We start from the raw sequence: 26,177 nt of genomic DNA, 5'->3' as shown, positions 1-26,177 counted from the left end.
ACAATTTTTTACTTATTTTTTAGAAAAATTATTGTCCACAGTTACATTTACATGTGTGAAACGTCAAATAAATTTCTAAAAATCTTAAAACACCCTATTGATGAACAGTGTAGTAATAAATTGTTGAACTTCGTACTTCCTCTTTACTTACTTATTTTCCCTGACGTAAGTACACCTATGAATTTTAATTGGACAATAAAATAATGGCAAAGTTATGCACACATGCAGATCTGTGCATGAGAGAGGCCTCTAAATGATTCAAGAAATATTAAAGTTACAGACATATGCACAGGACTGAGGGGTATCTACCATGCTAAAACCCAGTAACACATCACCAGTTTAAGCATTGTGACTACTAAAAGCAAATTAGTTAACATTTAAACACATTTCAGTGTTCTTTTATCGTTCAGGACACAGCACAGGATTTCCAAGATGTGCAACATCAGTTATCCCAGAGTTCCCATTCCTCAAGTTGTTCAACACACAGCAACCATTGCAGGTGATTCGGTTTCCCACATGCTGGAAGTCTGGTATCGATTTATCATCAAATAAAATTTGTAGCAATGAAAGGCAGTGGGAGGTAGGTGGGGAATTTCTCTCTGCAAATCTTGTCTCAGCCTTGGGGGAAATAGCTCAAAATTACAGTTTTAATTTATTCACTTGATGAGTACTGAAGGAATGCGGTGAGAGTGGGGGAAGTTGTCATAACAAAAGCTCTAAAAGTCAAGAATCTAGCAAAAAACAGGTGAAACTGCACCAAAGTAGCTGAAGCCATGTATGATGTAGTATAAAGTCATTATCTGAGAGTTATTATCTATAACCCAACTCTATGGATTCAGCTGATCAGCTATGTATTATTTCCAGTTTACCTTGCCATAACAGAGACTTGGACATGGCTGACAGGTCACAACCCATGCTCTCTGTGTTATATAAAGCCATCTTTCCTTGATGTAACTGGAAGAGTCATTTCCCTGCTCAATGTAACATCAATAACTCCAGTGTTTTCTAAATCAATATATAGGAAGGCCTGTCAATAACCTGAAGGTAATTTTAACTGACTGCCTGCATTATTACTAAAGCACATTTTTTTTTGTTTCTTTTCTTTTTCAGTCTATACATAATCTTGCTAAAGAAGGATAGCTTTGTTCAAATTCTTTTGCTCAATTTCATCAGTGAGTGAGACCAAAAGAACTCAAATGAACACATTAATGTGATTTCATTCAGGAGCAGTTAAGACTTGTGAGTACCTGCAGAATCTTACAGAACCACAAACAACTCCCAAATACCAAATAAATGCTGAAGCAAATCATATTGGAAAGGGAGATAAAAGCCAAAGAGGGCAACAAAGGAATACCAGAGTGAAAAAACCCATAAAAAACCCACAACCCGAAACATTTTCTCAAAGGGACTTAATGCTCTTAAAAGCATACAATTAAAAATCCATTTGTTGAGAAAAAGCCAGAAGTTCTGGTGGGCAGGTGAGCATGTCTTCAGCCGCTCAGGAAACTTAGCAGATTGTTACCTCAGCACCCTAGTTAGCAATGTCAGGAGAATGAGATCAGGACTATACAGGGATGTGAAATGAGCCATCTTCTGACTGGGAATTCCTGAGAGGGATAAAGACCAAAGTGAGTGTGAATGACATAAAGTTAACACTCCATGTCTAGGGTGAGAAAAAATACAGGTTAATAAACTTTTCAAGTTCAGGGAAGAAACTCATACCTTTCAAATGTCAATGCAGGATCTTTGTGACTCTGGTTTTCACTCCTCCCTGCCAAAAATAAATACATTATAATCAGGATGTAGAAACTTACGGTGAAAAATAATTCTATTTCTACAGTAACAGGAAAGTAATTTTGTTAATTCAGTATCAGCTCACAAAAGGGAGCCTGTCTTACTTCTTAACAGGATATAAACAGATTAATATAAAGTTTTCCCCAAAAGCTGGTTATTCTTGTGGTTGATTTGTGAGAGTATCAGAACTTGACAAATGAAGCTGAGCTGAGCAAGCTGGTAAAGGTAACCTGCCAGGAGAGAGGGGACAGCTCTCTTTGTCTGGTTAATACTACCCACTTTGTAAAAAAAAGCTGTCGTCAGGAGATTATCTTTATTCTAACACTATCCATTTATTCCCACTATCCATTTACCCACCATGACAAAAAAAAAGGCCCAAACAAACAACCAAAATGAAACCAGGAACACACAACACACCCATGGTACTGCATTCTGCTTCTCTAGAATCTTACTCATTGTCTCCTGCTCTCATCATTACCCTCATTCAATCTTCCCTCAGCTCCCCACTTCCACAATCCACACTTGTGTAGCATTAATGACATCCAAAGACCATTCCACACCACACAAAACACAGCTGTTATTGTAATCTTTCCCCTGAAGACACCCTGCTCATATAACCCTCTATTTTAACTTTTCAATTGTTTTCCTCTTGCTCTAGATTAAGTTTAGAATTTCTCATCTGAATTCTACAAACATTCATAACTTTCATTTCTATCCACATAACCTAACCACTTATTGTGTCCCTTTTCCTTACCCTTTTGTTTCTACAAACACTCTTTTGTACTGTAATACTCAGGCACCTCTCACACAGGAAATTCCATTACACTTCTGCACTGCTCCCCAGGCAAAGATCATCTACACTCTGGAGGCTCTTTCTTCCTCTCCTCCAGCAGTAAATTACCAGAGCAAAAATTAATCCAAATCCACCAAAATAACCCCCTGCAAGACCACAAGCCAAAACACAAATGATAAATGTTGCTTGCCCTTCCTCACAGACTTGTTTGTTCCCTTTTCCTCATCATAGCCTATATGAAGTTTAAAATAAATACATCTGCACCTGTGAGATGCTGACAAGTTCAGCTGGACAGCAATTAAATGAAGCCCTAGAGCAACACTGGCCTCCAAAATAAGTGTTTTCTCTTCCTCTTACAGAAGAAAAAAATGCATTTATTGGTTTTGCAGTACAACAATATGTGCTGCTGTAATAACAGTTTTCACCCAATACCTTTCTTTTACTACGTATGATTGGAAGGGAAGTAAAGAATGATATACCCTAAAAGATCAACAGAACACAAAGACTAATGATAGGAAGAAAAGGGTACAAAAGCCTAAAATATAATGTAGAAAGGCTAAAATATAGCATCAAAGGGCTCCCCTTCTCTTGAGCTGCTACTTTTAAAAAGTCTAGTGAAAGCTCTTTCACTTCTCCAGCGGGTACAATGACAATATCCCTACCCTGATGCAATCTGCTCTCACTTCAGAGGGCACAGAGGCAAGAAAGAGAAGAGAGTGAAAAAATACTGCTCCTAGGAAAGAAAGGAGATACTTCTTTTCAGAGAGACCAAAACTACTTACTTACTTTTAATCATGACAACAAACAATGGCATGGATGAGGAAACTTTTGAGGAGCAAGGTGAAGGCTGGGGGAGCACCTAAGCATAAACCCAGACCTCCTCCAATGAAACCAAGGAAGTTTTCTGTGTCCCAGCTGCCTTCATCAAATACACTCCCCAGCCCAAACAGCAGACTTAATACTGCAAGTTTCCATTTTTTTTTAAACATAATTTCTCCACCTCAAACCAGAGTGGTTTGATTTACTGGGTCTACGTCTGAATTCTGTTTTACTGCAAATAAAATGTAACCCTTGCTTCCAAAGTCACCTCAGTATCTCTCTAGTAAATCACATACACCAGAGCTTGCTCATAGCACTTTGGAAGGTGAACAGTTTGACTGACCAAGAATAACCTACCAGGATGCAAAATCCACTTGCCTTCTTTATATGCTGCCAGGTTTATGAGAGCAAGTCTGTCTGGGCTTGACATTTGGCATAATTACTAATGTAAAACGTTTTACATTCCTGTAAATTCAGACTACGACCCCAAAGTGCTTACAAACTGAGATGAGATGCAGAGATAATGAAACAGAAAGGAAAGATGTAGGGGAAAAGTAGGTACAAAGAGGAAGAAAGGATCAATGGCAGGAAAGATTGTGAGGCTGTTCAACCTGCCTGACCAGCACGGAGTCCTAAACTATAAAAAATGACAAGCAGAAACATATTAAGGTAGGATACTGCACACTGTAAAACATTACAATCAATTTGCCTCACTAAAATATAAAGCCAGAGATGAAATTCTAGGTAGCCTACAACACCAGCTGTATTTCTCTATCACGTTACAGGAAGCATTTCCACTGAACTGCAGTAAACTTTGTCACAATGCATATGAATGGAAAGTCCAAAATTTTCAGGGGTTTACACTATTTTTACAGTGATTTTGACCAAAGGAACAAGAGGAAGGACTGGAGGCTCTAAAACATCTTGACTCTAACCTGTTGCTGAAAAACAGGTGGGAGGGAAAAAAGGAGAAAAACCAGTAAATTACTGCGTATCCATCACCACTCAAGACCAAAAAGCTCCACTTATATGGAGGATGGGGGGTAAGATTCTAAAAGAAAGATTAACAGACTTCAAACCATTCTTGCAATTCACTTCCACACGTAAGAGATAAAGCATGCACTGAATGCAACTTATTTTTGCCAGCTGCTCAGTAAGACATGAATGATTCAAGAGCATGGAATAACAAGCAGCTCCTTTTTACTAATATATCTGAAAACATCTTTCTTGTGTTTCCCACGAATTCTTGTATTTCATTTCAGTTACTTTACTTGAAGCAAGTGTATATTTTTCAAGAGCAAGCATGATCCATGTTCCTCACAAATAATAACCAAAAGACAGATAACAGTATTTATGAAGTCTTTCCAGAAAATCCAGATTACTTGATAGGGATTTGTATGCACAATCTTTGCCACTTCAGGTCCTAAAAGCTCCCTTGTTTAACATTTCTTTTTGTATAATTGGCAAACTTGATTATGAGCCTAATTTTTGCATAGTAAAGTTCATCCAGCCAGTTTTAATTTCAAACTGGCTTGCACTCCATCATGACTAGCTGAATGCTACAAAAACCTTTGACATCACAACCTCATAAATCTTGGAGAACAGAAGGAATTTTTGTAGGAGTGGGAAACTGTTGGTAAGATACTCCTTCCACCGCAGACTGTACTCAGTCAGCTGTAACTATGTGCAAGTGTCCACACTTGCAAATTACAAAAACATGCATCTGAACTACCCTTCCATGAAATTATTTTCTCTGGTAAAATGACAGTCACAGGTAGAAAAGCTGAGAAGAAGAAAATGTTTGAAGTTGACCAAGCATCAGGGGCTTTTTTGATGAAATATACAACCACAATTTAAAAACTTAATAACAATACCAATAAAAAAATAATCTTAATGTACTCCACCACCAAGCTGCAGAGTATAAGCAACATCCTAAGTACAGAAAGGAATTCCACAGACCTATCCATTCACTACATGAATCTGGAATTAAAATCCCAAACTATTTTGGATTTGTGTGAACGACACAATTACATTACATATTGCTTATACATAAACTGAGGTCATTAAAAAACCCCACTCACAAGCAAACTAGCAAGCAAACTAAGAGGCATTTCAGCTACCAAAGACCTGTTTCAATCTGACATCTAAATATCTGATGTTGGATGGCTGCTGCTATTTACAGACTGATCATAGTAATTTCACTCCTCCGTTGTTCACCAGGACCTCTCATTACATGCACCGTGTGGGTCTAAACCATGTTGGAGGCTATTGGGAACTGTCAAAATTGCAAGAAAAGAGAGATTCCATCTTGGAACAAACCAGAACATTTTGGGAACATCCATGAACATATCACAGCAGTGCTTTGGAATATTGCTTCTCTACACAAGAGGAACAGCGAGAATAGGAGAAGATTAAGCAGCTTGCACAGTAGCACATTAACTCCATATCCACAACAAATAAAGAAACATTTTATGGATTTTGGATGAATTACAAGATACTCTCTCCACAGTTTATGGGTGTTTTGGTTTTTGGGGGTTTTTCCTCAACTGGTGAAACCAAACAACAGTTGGGTACCATAAACTTGAGGAAACAACAGTGCTTACTACTAAAGGAGTAGGAATTGCACACTACAGTGAATGCCTTTCTCTTCCAAAATAAGACAAATTGCTGGCATTCCCATCACTCTCAGGTGGAGATGTATGTCAGCCAAATACTGTAGTATGGGTGTCCCAGTATATGTGCTGAAACAACGTTCTCTCCAACAAAACACCACGTCAGTACCGAAGCAAACATGAATGATGGCATTATGATGAAAAATATAATTCCACCAACTTCCCCTATTTCTCAGGGATCTAACACGAGGAAGCAGTCCTAATAAACTGGGCAAGAACTATTACATGGACTGGAGCTGCAAAAACTACTGCACAGCAGCTCTTCTGATCCACTGACCACTTTCAGTCTCTTTCCTAACCAAGTACAATCAAGTCCTTTCTATCCTGAAGCAAGGGTCTCTCATAGCCAAGTATGTCTGTACACATATCTAAGCACTTCCTGCCCAAAGAGGTCCATTTTTACTTCCTTACTTTAGAAAGCTGTTACAACCTGGCTTTTACCAGTCTAATTCAGCTGCAATACACCCACAGCTCAGATGGACCAGAACACAGGGTGTGCATTCATCCCTGGTTCCACCAGTGAAGAGGCAGAACTGCAGCAGCCTGTGCCAGGAACTGATGCTGCAGCAGCAAGTGAATCCAGACAGACAGATTTTTTTGCATGTGCTTAACTGCTCAGTGGTGCCCAGCCTCTGGAATGCTGAATTACTCTAAGCCTTACTGAGCCTCCTCTGCAAGTCTCCTGAATAACTAGAACTAAGCCTGCACAAACGAGTGTGCTCCCCCTCAGTAATCAATACTAGCATTTTTCCCAATGAGTTTGTACAAACTCAAATTCCAGCTTCAAAAGCTGGAAGTTTCCAAATTGACCAAGGTCAGTCAGTATCTTGGCTCCTATACCTACTCATTTGTAGAACTCACAGATACCTGCCACACTGTTCTCTTTGCCTGAGTGAGAGAAAATGGATCAAGCAGTTGCCAGTGGCTCAAACATCTAAGTCTGGGAGGAGAGGAGGCATCCCCAACCTTCTAATTATCTGACTAATAGTCAGTGCCACCTATGGTTGAGGTTGCAGAAATAAAGATCCAAAGAAGGGAAAAAAAAGGTTTTTGGAACTTTTAACAAGGTTTTATAAATGGCTTCAGAAGAACAGATTACACAAAAAAAACCTACAAATAATTCTCATCTATTCTAGATCATTTACCACTGTTGCACTAGGTAAGGTGCTAGTATCAAAACCAGGTAAGGTGCTAGTATCAAAACCAGGTCCAAATTTTTTATATGATTTTACAACAAAAATATCTTAAAAACACACTGAAAGTTTAAAGTGCAGCTTTCTATTTTCTTATCTTACCACACTTGCCTCCTCAAGTAAAACTCATCTCGTTTTTATTAACAGCTCCATTTCAACTGGGCTCTGTTGCTGCAGATGCTCTGTCCAGTGGTCAGGAAAAAGATGCCAGGGAATATTTCATCACACCTTACAAAATCCTCCCTCATCACCCCAACAAGCTACCAGCAACAGACTATATTTTCTGGGAAAGTTAACCAACACAATAGACACAACAATTCCCTCCAGAGGTTTCGCAGCAGTCTCAGTTCAGCACACAAGGCCATTAATTACTCAACTGCCTTTAGCATTAGCAGGATTCTGGTAGTGACAGCGCTGGTGAAGTTAACGCTGCCTTCAGTATCTGCACCAAAAATCTATTTACTTGAAGTTATGCAACACCTCCACTTCCTCTCTTCTTTATTATGGTAGACCATGGTAACAGAGAGAAAAGGGGTGGAGATGGGGAACAAGCATTTCGTAATCTCAAGCAGGGCACAGCCACCTTTCAAAAACAGATCTAATCTGGAATTCACCTCTAAAATCTGCCTAAACTGGTAATAACACTCAAGCACCAACTCTTATTTAAAACTTAGATTAAGTATTTCCAGAGGAAAAGCTGCGTAATACAGGTAACCAATGCTGGAATCAATTGCATACTTCCATTATAAGCAAGAACTGGTTTTAAAATCTGATTTATTTGGTTGGGGTTGTGTTTCGTTTTGGGTTTTCTTCCTCATTCGGCGTCTTCTCCATTGCCCCACCCACAATAGAGGAGTCTACCCCAAGGCAAATAGTATTCCAAAAGTCTCATCAAGATTCTAATGTCATCAGTCATGCTCAATCAGTTAAGTTGGCAACAAAAGTTTCAATTCAAACATCCTTCTACTTTCCATTAACAAAAACCCAAACAAACAAATAAAAAAAAAACCACACCAAAAACCTATGAAAATCACAGGCTACTCACGCTGATATATGCCATGTCACTAAGAAAATCAAGACAAAATAAAAAATAACACATCATCAGTCCTCTTTTAACTATGATCTGTAGAGTCTAGCTCATATTTCTAATGATACACTGAGAATTGACAAAAAACAAAACAAAATCCCCACAACTCTAAGAACTGGCTCTTCTCAACAGAGGAATTATCAGAAGTCCCAAAGCAGTCACAGCAATCTTGACTGGTAAAATGTTTTCAAGGACTTGGATTTAATCACGTCATTTTCTTTTCCTCTGATCATTTATTTAAAGTCATAGGTTGAATTATTTATGAACAAAAGTTAATAGCATTGAAATGCAGTATTGCCCAGTATTTATCTAACACCTTTTTCACAACTCAACCTCCTGTCACCAATTGGTTAAAATCTACAAAAAATGAATACACAATTTGAGATAAGAATTGACCATTTCTATAGCATTACTGCAATTCTCTTCAATACGGTTAAATATGATGAAGTCCCTGGATCCTCCCATCGCTGTGTAAATTGTGCAACTGTTCTTACCAACTTTTTTTTTTCTTACAACATGTGTTTGTGTTAAAAAAAAGTAATTCAGGGGAAGAATAGCTTATTCACAAAATATTTGGTTTGAATAACTAAGTTTTGAGTAATTAGTTGCAACTAAAGTCATCATATTTGAGTCCAAACAGTGACATCACAGACCCTCCGAAATTGGAGGTCTTCAAAATTTTTCTCAGTTGTCAAGAGATCTCAAAGACCAAAAACTTGCATGTATAAGGCTGTACTGACACTCTCTGCAAGGTGTAAAATGGAAGCTCAAGAGTACACTCATATAAATATACCCCACATCCATAAAGTGTTAATCTTAAACCAGCAGTGCTGTATGACAGAAGTAGCTATTACAGAGCATGACTGCTGCTTGGGACATAGAGCGTTTTCCAAGTCCCTCATTTCCTTAAAGCAACTCATTTACTTGTCACCTGCCAGGACAAAGAGTAGAGAGAGGATTTCACAAATACCTCTGTGGCTTGTGCGTGGTGATAACACACCAGGAAAGATAGATTTTCATTTTCTCATCAAGTTATTAGATTAGGTTTACACGCAGATTTAAATGCCCAGGAGGAGTCTGCCACCTGTCCTAAACTTAATTAGTCAGGAATGTCTGCATGACAAGAGCAGATACTTCAGATGTTTTGGAGTGACCACAAGCAAACATCCAAATAATCAGCAACAAAATTTCAGAGATGCCAAGAACGAGCCACTAAGCACAGCCCTCTGTGAAACAGCCTGAATTTTATTAATGGAGTGCTTCATACTTCCCACACAACTGACATCAGCTGAGCATCTGTAAAACCAGAGAATCAACTATGCAAAGTCTACAGCTGGGTTAAGGAAACAAAGAGCCCTAGACATTAAAACAGGGGTGTATATTTACACATTAATAAAGGGGGGGTGGTGTGTGTGTGAGATACGAAGACTCAAATCCTCTCAGACTTTTCCTCAGCTTTGTTCTTGTGCTGTTTATCATAGCAGCATATCTAAGATTTGAAGGTTTTTGTACCTCCCCTAACCCCCTCACAGACTTCCCCCCCATATAGGAGCATCACAGCAGATTAGTAACTAGGAAAAACCAACACATTTTCATTTAAAGCGGCAAACACATCCACGTTCAAGTATATTTCACATTAATCATCTTGCAAAAAGCTAAACCCAAACCCCCTTAAAACATTAATTAGAATTTTATCTGTGTAGGTACGTAGCAACTACTGACACTGATGTGAGGAACTGAACAGAAGACAGAGAATTCAGTTAATCATCTCCTTACGTTGCCATTGGCACATAAATTTGTCTCATTAGCAGGGGCTACTTAGTTCGCTGTAGTAAACAAAGCTGCCGATGCGACAGCCTCGCACACTTTTCATTCATTCACATATTTTTCTTTCCTCAGACTTCTAGCATGTGCCATAGAAGAGCCGAATGTTAAACATTCCTGGAGTGTCACAATATGTAATACAATAAAACAGATTACAACCATACCTTTCTCTCACAGCAGTGGTGCCAAGCACAGGTACACTGTAGCAATCAATTTGTTCTGCAGACAGTAAGGCTTTCATAGAATACTAATGCAAAATCTCTTTTCTTTCTCCTTCGACTTGACTCCCCAATGCCTGGGTCCCGACCAATACAAGGAGGAGGGCAGAATGTCTTCTGCTGAGATAACCACAACTACTAATCAAGTATACGTGTACAAGGGCACAGGATTAAACCTCCACCGGGCTTGACTCGGGCACCGAGAGCAGCTCAGCACATGCACAGCAAGGTCAGAATTAAACACACACACACACACACACATACACGCACGCACGCGCGTCTACTTGAGTGAACTAATTTATCACACTTTACCACTGACGGCTTTTTACCTCAGGGGAGTAAAATTACATCCTGGTGAACTGACGAGGCTCAGACACAACAGTTTCCCACAACAAATCAGATCTCTCGGAGAAGGGAACGGGGCTCAGAGGTGAACGCTCCTCTCCCAGCTTCTCACAAACTCCACGCTGTGTGTTTGTGCATGTGTCCGTGTGTCCCTGTGTGTGTGTATGTGAGCGCACACACGGGTGTGACACACACCACCAGGCATTGGCTAAACCACAACCACAGCGGCAAAGTTCAAAAACAGGCACTAAACTCCCTTCGAGAGAGTTCTCTTTCCGATTATATTTATCTTTACCTCTTAACATAATCAATCTATCAAGTCTAATTACTCCAGAAGAAAGCATTTTATTATTGCCTAACATAGCAAATGTCAAACAAGCTGTTCATTTACCTTGAAGTTTATTAGCATAGAAATGCAACATGAAGGCGCTCTCAAAACATTGTCACTTGTATTCACAACATTTTCGAAAACCCACTTAGCAGGTTTTTATTTCCTGGCATAGTTGGATACTGTTCTAGTTCTTAAAATAGGAAGGGCATTATCTTAACTGTATCGCCATTGAGCTGATACAAATAAGACTTTTTCTTTAAACATCCAATTTATATTTAACTTTTTTCTTTGGTTCTCTTTATTTAAAGACTTTTCCCACTTTGCAGTCAGCTGTACATATGTGGATACATGTGCTTTCATAGAGGTTCATATATGTGCCTTTCAAGGAGTAAAAAGTGAAACACTGAAATTTCAAAGCAGGGGATTTTTTTCTCCCTCAAGTTCTGCTCTGTCATGCATCCTTCCTGGCATTTTCCTCCCAGTACAACCAGATGTACATTTTACCAAAAACATCAAGATGAACCCTACAAATCATCATCGGCGGGGTTTTAACAACCCTGCTTTTGCACACGTTCTGAATTGAGAAGAAAACACTGCACAAATGCTCCCCCAAAAATAATGCCTGGCACTTTACCTAGGACAAATTAGCAAAATATTTTTGAAATATCAGTGGCTTTGCAGAGACACCGGCAAAAAAAAGCGGCGTTAATCAATACTGATGAGTTTGTCCTTGACACAGTGACCGTGTCATCGGGCTATTGTCATGTGATATCATGTCATTTCCCCACCTGGCTCATGACCTTGTCCTTTAAATGACCCAAAGCTTCCCTCAAGTAGCAGGAGGCCCCTCCCCGCTGCCTCAGCAAGGTCGAACGGGTCAGCGTGTCCTCATCTATAATCCACCACCATTTGTCAGCAGGGAGGCTGGAGGAGGCAGGCTCGCTACAAGGGGAGAATGCCCAATTAGGCAGCTGTCACACAAAGCATAGGCTGCAAAATTATCCCCTGTCAAAAGAAAGAGCAGCTGCGGGTGCCAATTACAGCAACCTTTCAACCCTTTAGGTACTGGAAACTACACAGAAGTAAATGAAGTACAATTAGTGATAACAAATCGATGAATTAGGACAGTAAATTAGAAATTACTAGCAGGTGAGCTTAGGTCTCCCGTAATATTAAGGGCACAGCACACCCCAGGCAAGGGCAGGAATATACAGATTTCACAGAGCACATCAGTTTTGTCTTATCCCTGCCTTCCTTGTGTGGAGCCTGTTTCCCTCTGTCCTTTTCTTCTCACAAGCCTCGCCTGAGCCAGATGGTGCAGGGAAAGGAAAAAAGAAGTTGTAGCACCCTATCTTCCCTCTTTATCCTGGCAAATGCAGTTTCCTCCTTTCTCAGGAGGTCCTCAGAGCCAGCACAATCTCCTTCTAGTAAGCACACTCCATCTGACATTTACTGCACTGCAAGTTCCAGCTGAACAAGGTTTACCCCGGAAAAAAGAAAACCAAAAACAACAACAACAAAACAGGAATAAAAACAACCAGAAAAAATAAATCCCCCAGTAAATTTTATGTCAGTTACTCCTGAAACACTTAAATCTGAGTTAAGTGCTAGACTTTTGATGACAGGAGAAGACTAATTTCTGCCCATTTCAGTTCTCAGACAAATCATGCAGTGACATCTCTGAGCATATACAGAGCCCAAACTCTGCAAGCAAAGTTCCTACTCCATAATTATTTTTTTTTGCCTTTTCCCCCTTAGTGAACAACTCACAAGTGTTTTTTTGCCCTCACTGTTTTGTTAAGCATACAAGCTGGAAAGTTACTGTGTGCTGGCACCAAAAGGCAGGTCCTACAGTCCACAGTAAATCCAGCTTCTCCTCTGGTGCATCAGGTCAATCCTTTTAACAGGAGAGTGCTACCCGTGGATGCCTGGGGCTCTGCATGCCCAAGGCAACCACAGAAGGGTGGTCACCTTACCAGCCCCTGGCATTTACAGACTAAGAAGCTTAGAAAACATAATAAGGAAAAGAAAAATAGGAGGCTAGGATTAAATGTATGAATAATTAACATACAGCCACATGAAGCCATGGTTGAGACAGTGGTACTAACACCTTTGTATTTAGGTGCTTTCGACTTGAAGTGACAAGCAAATTCAAAGAACAAAATTCAAATGCATCTCCTCTTCCCAGCCAGCTCACAGTCTGTTCAAACTAAGTGAAATTGCCATTTCTTGTCAATTCTGTCTTTTCATTTCTCATTCCCTAATCCCAAAATCCACCTTTAATATGTTCTTATGCCTTGCAACCACGCTGAGCTCTGAGGACAGGATTCCAGATTCCTCCCAGAGGCAGCTCTGAATAATACCTGTATACTTACACTATATTTCATACATGTACTCACACATGCATACATATATTAATGCTAATACATTCATCAAAATATGGGACAGAGCAGAAATTAAGCTACTGATCTCCAACAAGCCATTTCCTACAGCTATCTCCTGATCTCTAGCCAGTGAGTATTCCACTGTTTAATAAGAAAAAAAAATCTTGCTGTCATAACTGATAAAAGACAGGATAATAAAACACTAACTATAAATAATGTAAAAAATGCTCATTTAACAGCAGTTGCAATAATGCTCATCAAGTTTGACATTTCCTTTTGAGTAGCATATGGAAACCGTAGAGTACTGAAAGAGTTAATGTGTTTAGAATTCAGTTTCCATCATACTTGGGTGACTATCTCTTTAAATAATTTAAATCCTCTCCATCAACTACAAAGCTGTTTTGAAGCCATTTAGCTTTGTTCTTTACATGTGTTCTAATTAAGAAATGACCTTGTCATCACACACACCAGAAATCCTGGATTATTTCCTGCAGCAAAAATCTACGAAGCCAAAAAAAAAAAAAAAAAGAGAAAAAAAATATATACTTCTTCCTTTAGTGAGGAAGTGAGGAAGTTGTTGGTTGGCTGAATGCTGAAGCAGTTTCACCGCATAATTTCTGTGTGTGTGTGTGTTGTTGAATGTCACAGGGCGGGTTAGCGTGACCTTGAGCTGCATCAGCAGCACAGCAAGGGTCGAGATGCCTGCAGGCGCCCTTGTACTGGATTTGCAAGACAAAAACCTTCAAACTGGCTGAAGGACATCTTAAATCTCTTCAAAGGTTTTCCCGAACTAATCTGGGCTGCTCTTAGCCGGATCTGTGCCAGTGTGAGAGGCAAAATTAAAAACAAGGTCTTTGACAGGATGTTGTCTCCTCTTAACCCTTCCCGCGCAGGCGGCAGCACCGCGGCCGCGCTGAGGGACGCTCTGCAAGGCACCGAGGGAGGCTCAACCCGCAGCAATTCTTTCATAACCAAATTATATAAGGCACCATTTACTGGGAGCGGGGCTCCTGCTCCCCCCAGCCCCCAGAGGGCTCCCCCTCACCGCCAGCCCTCCCCCGCCGCTGGGAATGCCATTTCCCCGGCTCTGCGGGGACAGACAGACACAGCTCTCCAGATGCACAGGGGAGCTCGGTGCCTCTGCTCCCTCCACAAATATCGCGGGTAAAAGATGCTTTTCCCAATGGTAGCACCCATCACGGCATGCTGTGCATGCCAGGTAAAAGAGGAGGGTTAGGAACATGCTGTGGCAGGCATCAGACATGTTTTATGAGAAGGAATTAAAAAGTGACCACTTCTCGTGCTAACCTGTGATTTCCTTCTCAGTCATCCCGAGCCAAGCAGGAAGCGGAGCAGGGGGCATTAACATGCCATGGGCCTACCAGGAGCTGGAGAGCATGACTGTACACACAGGGGGAACGAACACAAATAAACCAACTGCCCAGCCTGCCTGTGGCTGCTCATCGTCCCACAGAGTGACACAGAGGCAGAGATAACCTCTAGGAAAGGCCCTAGGAACACATGGTTACTCCATGAAACCACAAGTTCACCCAATGGATTTCGCAGCTTTATTCAAATACAGCTATGGGCACAGTGAAGGGATGGGGGCTTCCTTCAGAAGTGTATTTGCACACAGAATTGCCAATTCCACCTCCAGTAAAATTCTGTTAAGTAGGAGAATGCTTAGTTGGAAAGCAACATGGATCCCCAAATCTGAATGAGGAGAGAAAGGCATCACCATGTTCCCCCATATGTCTGAGTGGTGATATGTTAATGGTCAGATTACACTGTCAATTTCTGCAAAGGGAAAACAAAATAAATACAAATGGGATAAAATAACCTCAGCGTGAGTTCGCATCACACTTCAGAACTATCTCTTACTGTTTCTAGGATATCCACCAGGCAAGTCCTTGAGGAGAAAAGGAAGGAGTCACTCGCACCAGCAGAGGGTGTTGTGATTCTTCTCTGCTTGAGCACGGAAGGCTTCCTTTAGTCTGGTTTTGTAAAGTCATTTTCCAGGCACTACAGTCTGTTACACGGTAACAAAACGCATCTGAGTTTACTGAAGAAGGACACAGCTTTGGCAGTTATGTCACAACTGCTATAACACCACCCTTCACCTACCACTGAAATAGATTCACTCCCTCGCTCCCAAGAACCACAGCTCTCCTCACAAACACCCTCCTCGTTAGAAGGCTTTAACCATTTTAAGCATTAGTTTTCAGTAGCATCAGTGACGGTGCCTTCTGCATCAGCAGAGGAGGAACTTGCACCATACAGATGCTTTTCCACAGGCCTAAGGTTTCCAAGGCATTTGTTACACCTGGACAGAAGACCATGGTGCTCCCACAGCACCTGGATTACTCAGAGACCCTCCCATCTCTGTTCTGCAGCCCCAGGGAAGCAGGAGCCTGGGGGTGGCACACACCTCATGTGCCTTCTCCAACCCATCACAGACCCTGGAAATGGAGGCTGACCAGATCCACACATGGGGATTCACTGATCTTCCTGCACTAAGGTGTTCTTTTTGCAGCCTTTCAGTGATGGGATGCCATACAGGCAGCCAACTGTGGTGGGTTTAAAAATACTTTAAAAAAAAAAGAAAAGAAGGTTTAGCCACTTAGTCTACAACACAATTACTGCAGTACTGCATTCTGTGCTGTGCTTCCTAGAAAACTTCCCAGTTCACCCCAGTTATCAGGAAGAGAGATTGAAGTAGCTCCCATGTTACATGTTAGCCTAGTAGAAAACACTAAAATGAATTTTCATGGTATGGCTATGCAACATCCGTGATTTCTTAAGCTTCTCCAAGGTGTAACAAGACAAAAATATATTATGGTTTTTCCAAGCACCAAGTGTTGTGAAAATCCCCAAAACAAAAACAAAGAACTCCTATTGCAATGTTCCAGCTGAGCAGGGTGACTCAAAGATGCAACAAAAGCTTTCAAGCCACACAGTCGCTGCTGCCAAGTATGGGACACGTTGTGTGGCCCTGCCAAAACTAGAAGCCAAAAGCCAAAAATACAAATTAGCAGCTTTCTTCCAGGGCCACAACAGTTCAGTAAAAACTTCCAAATCAGGCTGTCCCTAGGAGGTTCAGACAGAAGCAGTGAGTGCAGTTACACAGCACGCCCACCCACCCAAACCATGACAATGTCACAGCTGTGGAGCTGGACAGTCACTCACTTCTACCCTTCCCATCAAAGTGGTCTTTGTGGCTACAATTTCTCATGCATGGCAAGCTGCAGAGAGTAAGGCTGTTCCTGCCTACTCCTACCACAGGGATACTCACAGGAGTGCACACAAGCTCTGTCTATACAGGACAGGATGAGCATTTTACAGACCACCCAAATACAGGTTGCCCACTCCATCTTAATTCTGCCATTTTCTAGCTGTTGATTCTGAGTACACAACATTAATACCCTTTAAACCCAAGACTTCTTTTGTACACCTCAGTGCAGCAGAAAAAAAGAAGGGATAAAGATGGCAGAAGTTAATATAACGTATTCTCTTTCCAGTTGGACACCATTACTAAATAAAAAATATCCCCTAAGGATGCTACTGACAAAACCATTCCCTTGGAACCATACATCCCACAAGCATTTGCAGAAACAGTTGAAAAATCATTTTGTGACTGACCACATCTCGCAACATTTCTGGCCTAACTTCCAACCAGCACCCAAAGAAGCCCTTGGTCGTCCAGAAAAATGAAAATTAATACTTCTATAAAACATTAGGTATATCTACTTTGTAAGAAGCTTTATCAGTAGTGTATTAGTTTTAAGTATGCTCAATATAGCTGGCCTTCTTATACTAGCATGCAATAACTCACTTGTACTAGTATAAAATAAATTAATATTGTAATTACTACCTGACAGTAACAGGTAAGGCCAAGAAGTACTGAATAATATATATTAAAGTGATCAAAGACTGTGATCCTTTCCATGTTCTCCATATGGAGAGCATCTACAGGAGGGCCACAAGGATGGTGAAGGGCCTTGAGGGGAAGACACATGTGGACTGGCTGAGTGCACTTGGTCTGTTCAGCCTGGAGAAGAAGAGACTGAGGGGAGACCTCACTTTGTTCCTCAACATCCTCACAAGGGGAAGTGGAGAGGCAGACATTGATCTTGTCCCTCTGGTGACCAGTGATGGGACCTGAGGGAATGGCCTGAAATTGTGACTGTGTCAGGGGAGGTTTAGGTTGGATGTTAGGAAAAGGTTTTTCACCCAGAGGGTGGCTGGGCACTGAACAGGCTCTCTGAGGCAGTGGTCACAGCATCAAACCTGACAGAGCTCAAGAAGCTTTTGGACAATGCTCTCAGGAACATATAGAGCTGCATCCAGCTCTGGGCTCCCAGCACAGCAAGGACAGGGACCTGCTGGAGCCAGGTCAGAGGAGGCACCAAGGGGATCAGAGGGATGGAGCAGCTCTGCTGGGAGGAAAGGCTGAGAGAACTGGCGTTCAGCCTGGAACAGAGAAGGCTTTGGGGTGACCTAATTGTGGCCTTCCAGAACCTGAAGGGAGCACACAGGAAAGACGGAGAGAGACTATTGACAAGGGTCTGGAGTGACAGGACAAGGGGGAATGGCTTCAAACTGACAGAAAACAAATTTAGACAAAATATTAGGAAGAAATTCTTTACTGTTGAGGATGGTGAGGCAGATTTCCCTGAGAAGTTGGAACAGATTTCCCTGAGAAGTTCTGGATACCACATCCCTAGACTGTTCAAGGCCAGGTTGGATGGGGCTCTGGGCAGCCTGGTCTAGTGGAAGGCACCCCTGGCTCATGGCAAGGGGCTGGAATGAGATGATCTTTGGGGTCCCTTCCAGCCCAGGCCATTCCATGATCCTATGGTAAAAACAAAATAACCTTATTCTGCTGAGATGTCAAGTAACACCCAGGCATCTTCCATAACTTGCTAGTAAAGCCTAGTGTTTAATTTAGGTCTCCCACTGGGTCTCAAATTCTCACCGCAGCAACCTTCTGCAGATGTTTTGTCAAAACCAGTAACTCCCAAACCTGGCACACCTTCTCAAAAAGTGGATTTCAAAAAAATAAGGCTGATGACCCACCCAGATAATGCCATTCACTTTTGGGGTGTTCATTTCCTGCTTCAGTCATCTCAGATACTAACTTAGGGACATTATCAACACTACATACTACATACACTCACAAATACATTTTATTCTAATATTTAACTTCTGTCCTGATTGTGAATTACATGAGCATTTGCAGAAGAATAAGGACTGTATCAGTGTTTAATACTGTATTTTGCTGAATCAGGACCCTGAACTTTAATGCAGGTTTTTCTCATTGCTGTGCCAGTTTATTTTATTCAGTACAAAGCCACCAACAACCTTTGAGTTCTTCTGCTCAAGGTCATTTTTAACATTCACAAGCACAGCTTTTTGGCTGTCTGCAGAGAACAGAATTTTTTTTAAAGTGGATTTCAGAGCAAAGTGATGTCTGGAAACATCTTTAAATAGTGAAAAAACACCCTTTAAAGTTGCCTTAATCAGTTGCCTGCTAATAATTCTACTTGGCTACCTTTAATACCATAGGCTCTAATTTCGTCTCCATCTCTGTACCCACCCATATCTGGAAGGTATAAACATGATATAAAATCAGTTTCAACTCCTGCAATCTCAACGTCTAAGCTGCACCTCCCACTCTTAGCCTTTGAAGGCATCCAGTACACAGTCAGGTCCTTGAGCTCCTTCCCCTGATCTGCCAGACATAACATTTTCTAAATTTGCACTTAAAAGGGGGGCAAGGGTGGGGAGCTACCTACATTCAACAATAATTTGCAATATTTTTAAAAAATCCAGACGTTTGTTTATATTATGTTTTATAAAGTTAAACATAATTCCTTATTCCTCAGTCATCTTCTTTCATCACCCCAACTAACCTCCTTAAGCTTCTGTATCACTTCCTCCTGCTTATAATTAAGGATGCGGGATTGAAGGGGTAATATAAGGAAGCACTTATTTTATTTACACTTGTGATTGTGCTGTATTAAATATTATTAGTATTTTATCAGCACCTGACTGATAAAGAAACATCACAAGCCTAGGAAACAAAGACAACAGTATGTTTTGGGGGTTTTTGTGTTTTTAACATATATATCAGTCTCTGCATCATCATTGAAACACTACATTGCCAAAGTTCACCTTCAAATACTCTTGTTTAAATATTCGTTGTTTTGTCTGTGCAAATCTCAGTACAAAGCAAGAAGCAGCATACTGATTACAGAAAATACAGCTAGCCATGAAAATTGAAAAGATGCAAGTGTCTGGCAGGCAGGCATGTTTTGTATACACTGTCCTTCCACATGTGTGCATCTAGGTTAGGCATGCACACTTCATGCTGGTACTCCAGGCCACTGAGAAGAGAAGCTGACAACCAGAGAAGCCCAACAGAAGAGTGAATTACACTTGTAGGGTTCCAGCAATGACCAAACTGCAATACTGTTTCCATGTGTCCAGCAAAATAGCTGAAGCCAACAGCAGTCAGCAGCGATTCCTGGTTAAGTGTATTTATGTACTCAGCTGCCAACAGCACTTCCTTCTCCAAAACAGGCTGCATTAATTCCTAGGTCGCGCAGCGGCTCAGACTGCCTGCCCCTCCAGCCAGCCAGGGTGTCAGAAACCCACCCACCACAAATGTTCTCTTCCTGTTTTGTTATTTCACTTTACAACAGTCTCAATTTAGAATTACAGGTGTTTTGTATTATACTCAAGCCAGAGATTTCCACTCTACTGCATGCATCTAAATTTGCAACATATTAGGCTCTCTTTTTTTTAGCCTTAGAAATCCAAATGGTTATGAATCTCTCATACCTTTGTAAGATTCAGACCTCTTGAGTACTTCTTAACATAGGACACAAAAGTGGTATCAAATCTCACATTAAACTTAATAGAAACTTAAGTAGAGGAAAGTGAGATTTATCCTGTTCCTAGTCAAGCCATAAGCTTAAATAAGGACCACTTCTTCATTTACTTAAGAACCAATAGTTTTAAAATACTTTACAATAGAAATAACAAGGCAATTATCCTGAATGTTTCTCAGAAACACTAGATGGATCCTTTTAGAAACAAAGCCTCTGATCTGTCTTGCAGCAAACACAACCCCTCGGCCCAAACACGATGCCTCTATAAAGTGAATACGCAACAGCTCCATACTCTCAGCAATTTTTCCAGCTACAGCAGGTCTTGCCAAACTACTGGCTTAGGAAAGCAGAGAGCACACTAAAATTGTTCTGCTTTTTCAGAAGACACATTAGGTTTCTATTTAGTGCATACCACAAAAATTAAGTCCAGTTTCTCAAGGTGTGCAATGGTTCATTCAAGTTTGTCCAATTCTTAGTATTTTGCCAATAGTACAGTTGTTACCACCACCATCCCCAGGCTGGCTGATTTAAAGAATCAGAAATATGAAGCTTTCACAACTTTTTAAAATGCACCCAAAGATTTCAAAACATTTACAAAACCCCTGTCACTTTTCAATTATTTTCATTTACGGATGACTAACAGTATGTCTGTGCCAAATACAGACATAAAAACCATTCTTCAAGAGACATGAATCTACATAAAAACACAGATTTGCCAATTAAAATACTGGAAGAACAACTATTTACCTCAAACAAAACCAAAAAGCAACTTAAAATTAATTTGTCAGCTTTCCAAACTTTCATGAACATCACAAAAATGGTTTGAGTTATTAGCAATGTATATAATGTATATAATCATAAAAAACAGCATTATTCCATTGTTTCATCTTTCCTGATGTACAAGTGATCCACTGTTGAGAAACCACGGATAAGCAGAAATGCAGCACTGGGAGAAGGCAAACTGAGTACTAATTTGAAAAAGATGAAGATGGAATGTTACTACTCTAAATATAACTCACATAGTTTATAAAATAGTTGTATAGATAAATATCAAATATCCTCCTAAAGGCTGTCTTAACTTTCTGTGGTTAATGGATCAGCCATAATAGGGAGAGAATTGACAAAACTCTAAACCTTTCCTCCTTGCTATGTTTATGTGTTTGTACTAACAAACATCAAACAAAGCATCAACAACAAATTACTGCCCACAGAAAAATAAAAGGACCCAGTTCATTTGCTCACAAAAGCAAAACAAACATTATAGTACTCTCCAAAAGCATAAGATGACCAACAAAAACAACGGTACATACAGTTCACCTACACACATGGCTCTATGTTGTGTACTCCCACATCACCCAAACAATCTCCCATGCTCATGAGGCAGCCTTCTCCCTTCATCTGTCACACTGGCAATTGGCATCCAAAGAACAGAAAAAGAAATGCATATGGAAAGAACCTCATGGAAAATGTCCTTCCCTTAATTCTCTTATGTATGACGTCCACAGCAGGAACATTTTGGCTATGGAATATTCATGCTCACTACCACCTGACATCAAGGTTCATTTCTCTGTGAAAGAGTCTCCAAAGGATAATAAAGTAAAAGCCTGAACACTTGCAAGAAGCATGTAATAATGCAGAGAAGCAGTAAAGATTACTCCTGGCCTAAGCAAAGGGAATAAATAGATAATCACGGAAAAGAAACTACTAAGATCTTTCAAAAGCCTGCTACTTAAGAACACAGGAAGAGACTGGTTTTTCAACATAACAACCATCAAGATCTAATGCATGTCTTTGAAGGCAACCTAGAGTCATATAAATTCATATAAACCTTTTTTTTTTGCAATCCAAACCGAAATGCCCAAGCTGCAGCCTGCTGGCCAGATCCAGTCCACTGCAACAACTCATCTGGCCAGCTGCCCACTCTTTACTGTCCTCCCCAATGGCTAATTAGATATAGGGAGGAAGCAGGCAAGGGCTCAGGGAATTACCCTCACATCTGATTTCCCACTGCTATGTTTCATAAGGGCCTGCAGCCCCTGCTCTATCAAAAAACAGAGCGGAAATTACCACGTGTGGTGATGGTGCTCGTGGAACTCCACATGCCTGCTAATAAATATGAATTTTGCTCCATGTCTGCTAGCACTACCAGCCCTGTGTCAGCACAGTTGTGTGTTGCCCACATGTTTCTGTTACAACACAGCATGCACACACCCTACCCCAGTTATCCACACCTCTACACACACCACCACCTGCAGTCCTGACCCTCTGCCACCAATGCAGCTCCCTGGGAAAGCTGGATGCCAGCTCTCCAAACCAACAGGTTTTACACCAATGTCTTCATCTGGGGTGAGTTTCGTCCAAAACAGGCCCAGCTCCCAGAGGAAGGCTCTCCATGCTCCCTGAGTAACATTTAGCTCTAAGCTGAGAGTGACTGCTAGCTGCCACAACTCCATCAGGGCATGCATACTAATGCTCTTGGACTGCTGCCATATCATCCATATATGCTTTATTACAGCTCATCTCCTTAACGTGCAAGACATTTATCTTTGATTCTTTCAAAATGAGAAAGAAAAAAAAATCCTGATACTGTAGAACTGGTTTTAGTGCTGTTCAGACCATTTAAACTGGGTCACTGCAAGCTCTTCAAGCAGCTGTTTCTTTGTCATCACGTACAAGTACAAGCACCAAGTTATTTCTGCCATATTAAAAAACTCTTCTGGATTATAAGGGCTAGAATTATTAAACAATGATCAGGTAAGCCTCTAGCCACAGTTTTTGCATTTATCAGCAGAAAGTTTAAACACTAAAAATACAGAAAGAGCAGGTTAATCACATGAATCAACCAACCAGCCTCAACACCAGTCAGTCATGGGCAGCGGGAACAATAGATGGGTGATGGAACAAACACAAAACTTGCAAATTTGAGTCCACAAATTCAAAGGCAGATCAATGACCATGACTGACAGAAGAATAAGTAGATCTCAGAGATATCAACCAACCAACCATCCTCAGAAATATGAATCTCTTCCCATTCCTTAGGTACACAGTAAGATCAAGGAATGCAGCTGAGAAACAGCATCATTTCAAAATGCAAGCCCATTGATATGTGCTCATCGGAACAAAGTTACTGGACTAGAATGTAGTATTTTAAAGTAGTGAAACCTTTTATCAATATGGTTTTATTTCAAAGATAAATTGTATGAAATGTCCTGCAAATACACAACGTGTCCTAGAAACCTGAGAATTAGTGGTATGGATAAAGAAGAAAATAAGTAAAACCACCAGAGTTGAAAGGCATAGTTCAATTACCTTGACCAATTATTCATAAAAATTTACCAACTCACATAAAAACAGGATTTGGTAGTTTTTCATGATGATAAAGAACCTTCTCTGTTCCTGCTCACTCCATGCCCAGTTTGTTGCCAAAAAATGTATAGCACAAAACATCATCACAATCCCTTTTAAAAAAAATTAGAGGTTTAACAGGCAGTGATTACAACTTGCTGAACTCAATAATGTCCCTGTAAAAGATTTTATCCCTTTAGTCAGATGTAAAACATCTTAACTCTAGTTCTGTGGACGTAAACAAAAACACTGAGTAGACAGTCTTCTACCCTGAAAACGGGATTCATTTAAGAAAGAAAGTGTTCTTGGCAGTTGTTCCCTTGAGAGGGAAGCTATGCCAGATGGTGAAGCTGCTTCCCATGGAGGCTGCCAGGTAAGAGGTGAGCCCTGGGATCTGCTGGTCCCCTTTCCAGAGCAGCCACTAGTGCAGCTGGGCACCTGGGCTACTCCTTTCTCTCATAACAGCCAAAGAGAACAGCAGAACCCAAACTGCAGAGTTATTCAGCTCTCCACCAAGTTTTGTCTCACATAACAAAACTTTTGCAATGGGCACACATAGTTGCAAAACCCCTAGAGAAACTTTGTCATGCCAAACTTGGCTTTTCATCACCAAATTTTTACTACTTTTTTTCTTCCACAAGTTTATGGGAAAAAAACTTACTCTGGGAAAAGGTAATAGGGGGAGTATATCTTAAATAATCCACACTAAATTTAAAAAAAAGGGGATGGATACAGCTACTGAGGGCAAACAGGAAAAATTACTGGTTCTCCCTTAAGGTCTAAAGAAGGATGAAACGTCAACAAAACTCAAAAAAAGGTGATAGTGACCACAACTGTTTGTAATGAAGGGGGTAAAGGATCCAGACTGATTTCTCATCGAAAAAGAAGACATTCTGAAATAACAGATTTTCAAAGCACTGATTGAAAACACATTAAATAGATCAGTTCTGCAGAAGTACCAAATGCTAAGGGTGTCAGAATGAATTACTGCAGGAGGTGGCTGAAACAGAACACTTACACGAGTTCAAGGAAAACCAAAATTAGTTTCTAAGTTAATGATGGAGCAGCAGCTTCAAATACAGTCACTTTGCTTTTTGTTCACACAAGGTAAATCTTATTATTACATGCCATCATTTTAGTGCACCTTCTAAGTCTTTAATATTGTACACCATTTGCCTTTTTTAATAAAGTAGGTTGTACATCCATTTCATTAAGATGTAACAGTGATTAATCTCAAGTAGGAAACACTGACACCATACCAAATGTGCAGCAGCACTCATACATGGATCAGACTGGCATTCCCAAAAATCGTATTTTACATGGATTCAGGCCACCCCAGAACTCAGATATGAGTGAAAGGCATTCTGAAAAGGATGAGCCCTGGTACTACAGCTCCCCCAAGCTGAATCCCACATACCAGCCAAGGCTGATGTCCTTCCCACCTCATTTTCCCTCCCTGTGTTACACAAGAGGAATCATTACACAGTCCAAGGCTGTGCAACTATTTCAGCATTAATCTGTGCCTGCAAGACAACATGAGCACAGACATCCAGGGCTATGCTGAGCCTGGGCACTGTCAGAAGTTTGTCCTAAACTCTCAAAACATTTGATGTTGCTTCTATCATTTTCAAGACCTGACTGAAGAGTAAATCTCTTTGAATATGTCATGAAAGAGACACGGAAGATATACAGCAAAGTAAACACTGCTTAGGGATAAGGCATAAATAAAGAAAAAAAAAATTAAAAAGAAACAAGAAACACATCAAAAAGTACCCAACCCAGATTTAAAAGGAAAAAAGGCAAGGATCCAGAAAAAAAAACCCAAAAAACCAACCCAGACAAAAAACATTAAGAGATCACGTAATCCCAAACAAACAAAATAAGCAATAATACAATGAAAAGCAAAGAGATTAAGAACAAAAAGAGAGTATCAGATTTAAGCCAGATACTTTTGGTCAGCCATGTTACATTATTTCCTACATTTCCATCAGCATGCACGCACTCACCCAAATATCTGTATCTTAATCCACATCAGCTTGGTTTTGCTGCTCAGCTCCAGATGACATCCTTGTCCTTCCCAGAACTGAGAGGCTTTGCTAGGGTTTGGTTATACAGCCTGCCTCATCACCCTGTGCACTTTTTAGATCAACAGAGACACCTTCTCTCAGACCTCTCCAACCTCCCCAGCAGCATCTTCTTCAAGCCCTTCAAAGTCAGTGCCTGGGTTGCTCACAGCCCCAGCACAAGAGCAGTTCCTCAATGGCTGAAGGTCAGAACACACACATGAGGACAGGGGGAAGACTTGTGGAAGGCTTGGGAGCACAAAACAGGAAAAAAAATACTGGAAGAATAAAAAGAGGGGAAAAAAAGAAAGTGGTATTTCCAAATATGAAGTGCCAATTAGGGGGGAAAAAGTGAGAACCATCTCTTTTAAAATATAACTTCAGGCTTTAAAATACAGTAAAGGTGAAGAATCAGC

General features: G+C 40.6%; 1 protein-coding gene across 3 annotated transcripts in view; it reads right to left on the bottom strand.

The window, feature by feature from the left end:
• NRIP1 (nuclear receptor interacting protein 1) overlaps positions 1-26,177 on the bottom strand; it is a 73,285-nt gene that overhangs the window by 21,313 nt on the left and 25,795 nt on the right. Inside the window, exons 3-4 of one of the 3 annotated variants that reach the window (XM_030944736.1) lie at positions 1,723-1,771; positions 1,523-1,607 (exon numbers count right to left, since the gene is read on the bottom strand). The exons of 1 other annotated variant lie outside the window; for it this stretch is intronic. The gene's annotated coding sequence lies outside the window, so the exon portion shown is untranslated. The remainder of the gene's footprint in view (positions 1-1,522; positions 1,608-1,722; positions 1,772-26,177) is intronic. One more of the 3 variants, XM_030944645.1, reaches the window with a different exon arrangement.

Source organism: Camarhynchus parvulus, chromosome 1 (genome assembly GCF_901933205.1).
Source record: "Camarhynchus parvulus chromosome 1, STF_HiC, whole genome shotgun sequence".
In the NCBI taxonomy this organism is placed as follows: domain Eukaryota; kingdom Metazoa; phylum Chordata; class Aves; order Passeriformes; family Thraupidae; genus Camarhynchus; species Camarhynchus parvulus.
The sequence above is the reverse complement of the archived record's forward strand: the minus strand, read 5'-3'. Positions and strand labels throughout refer to the sequence as shown.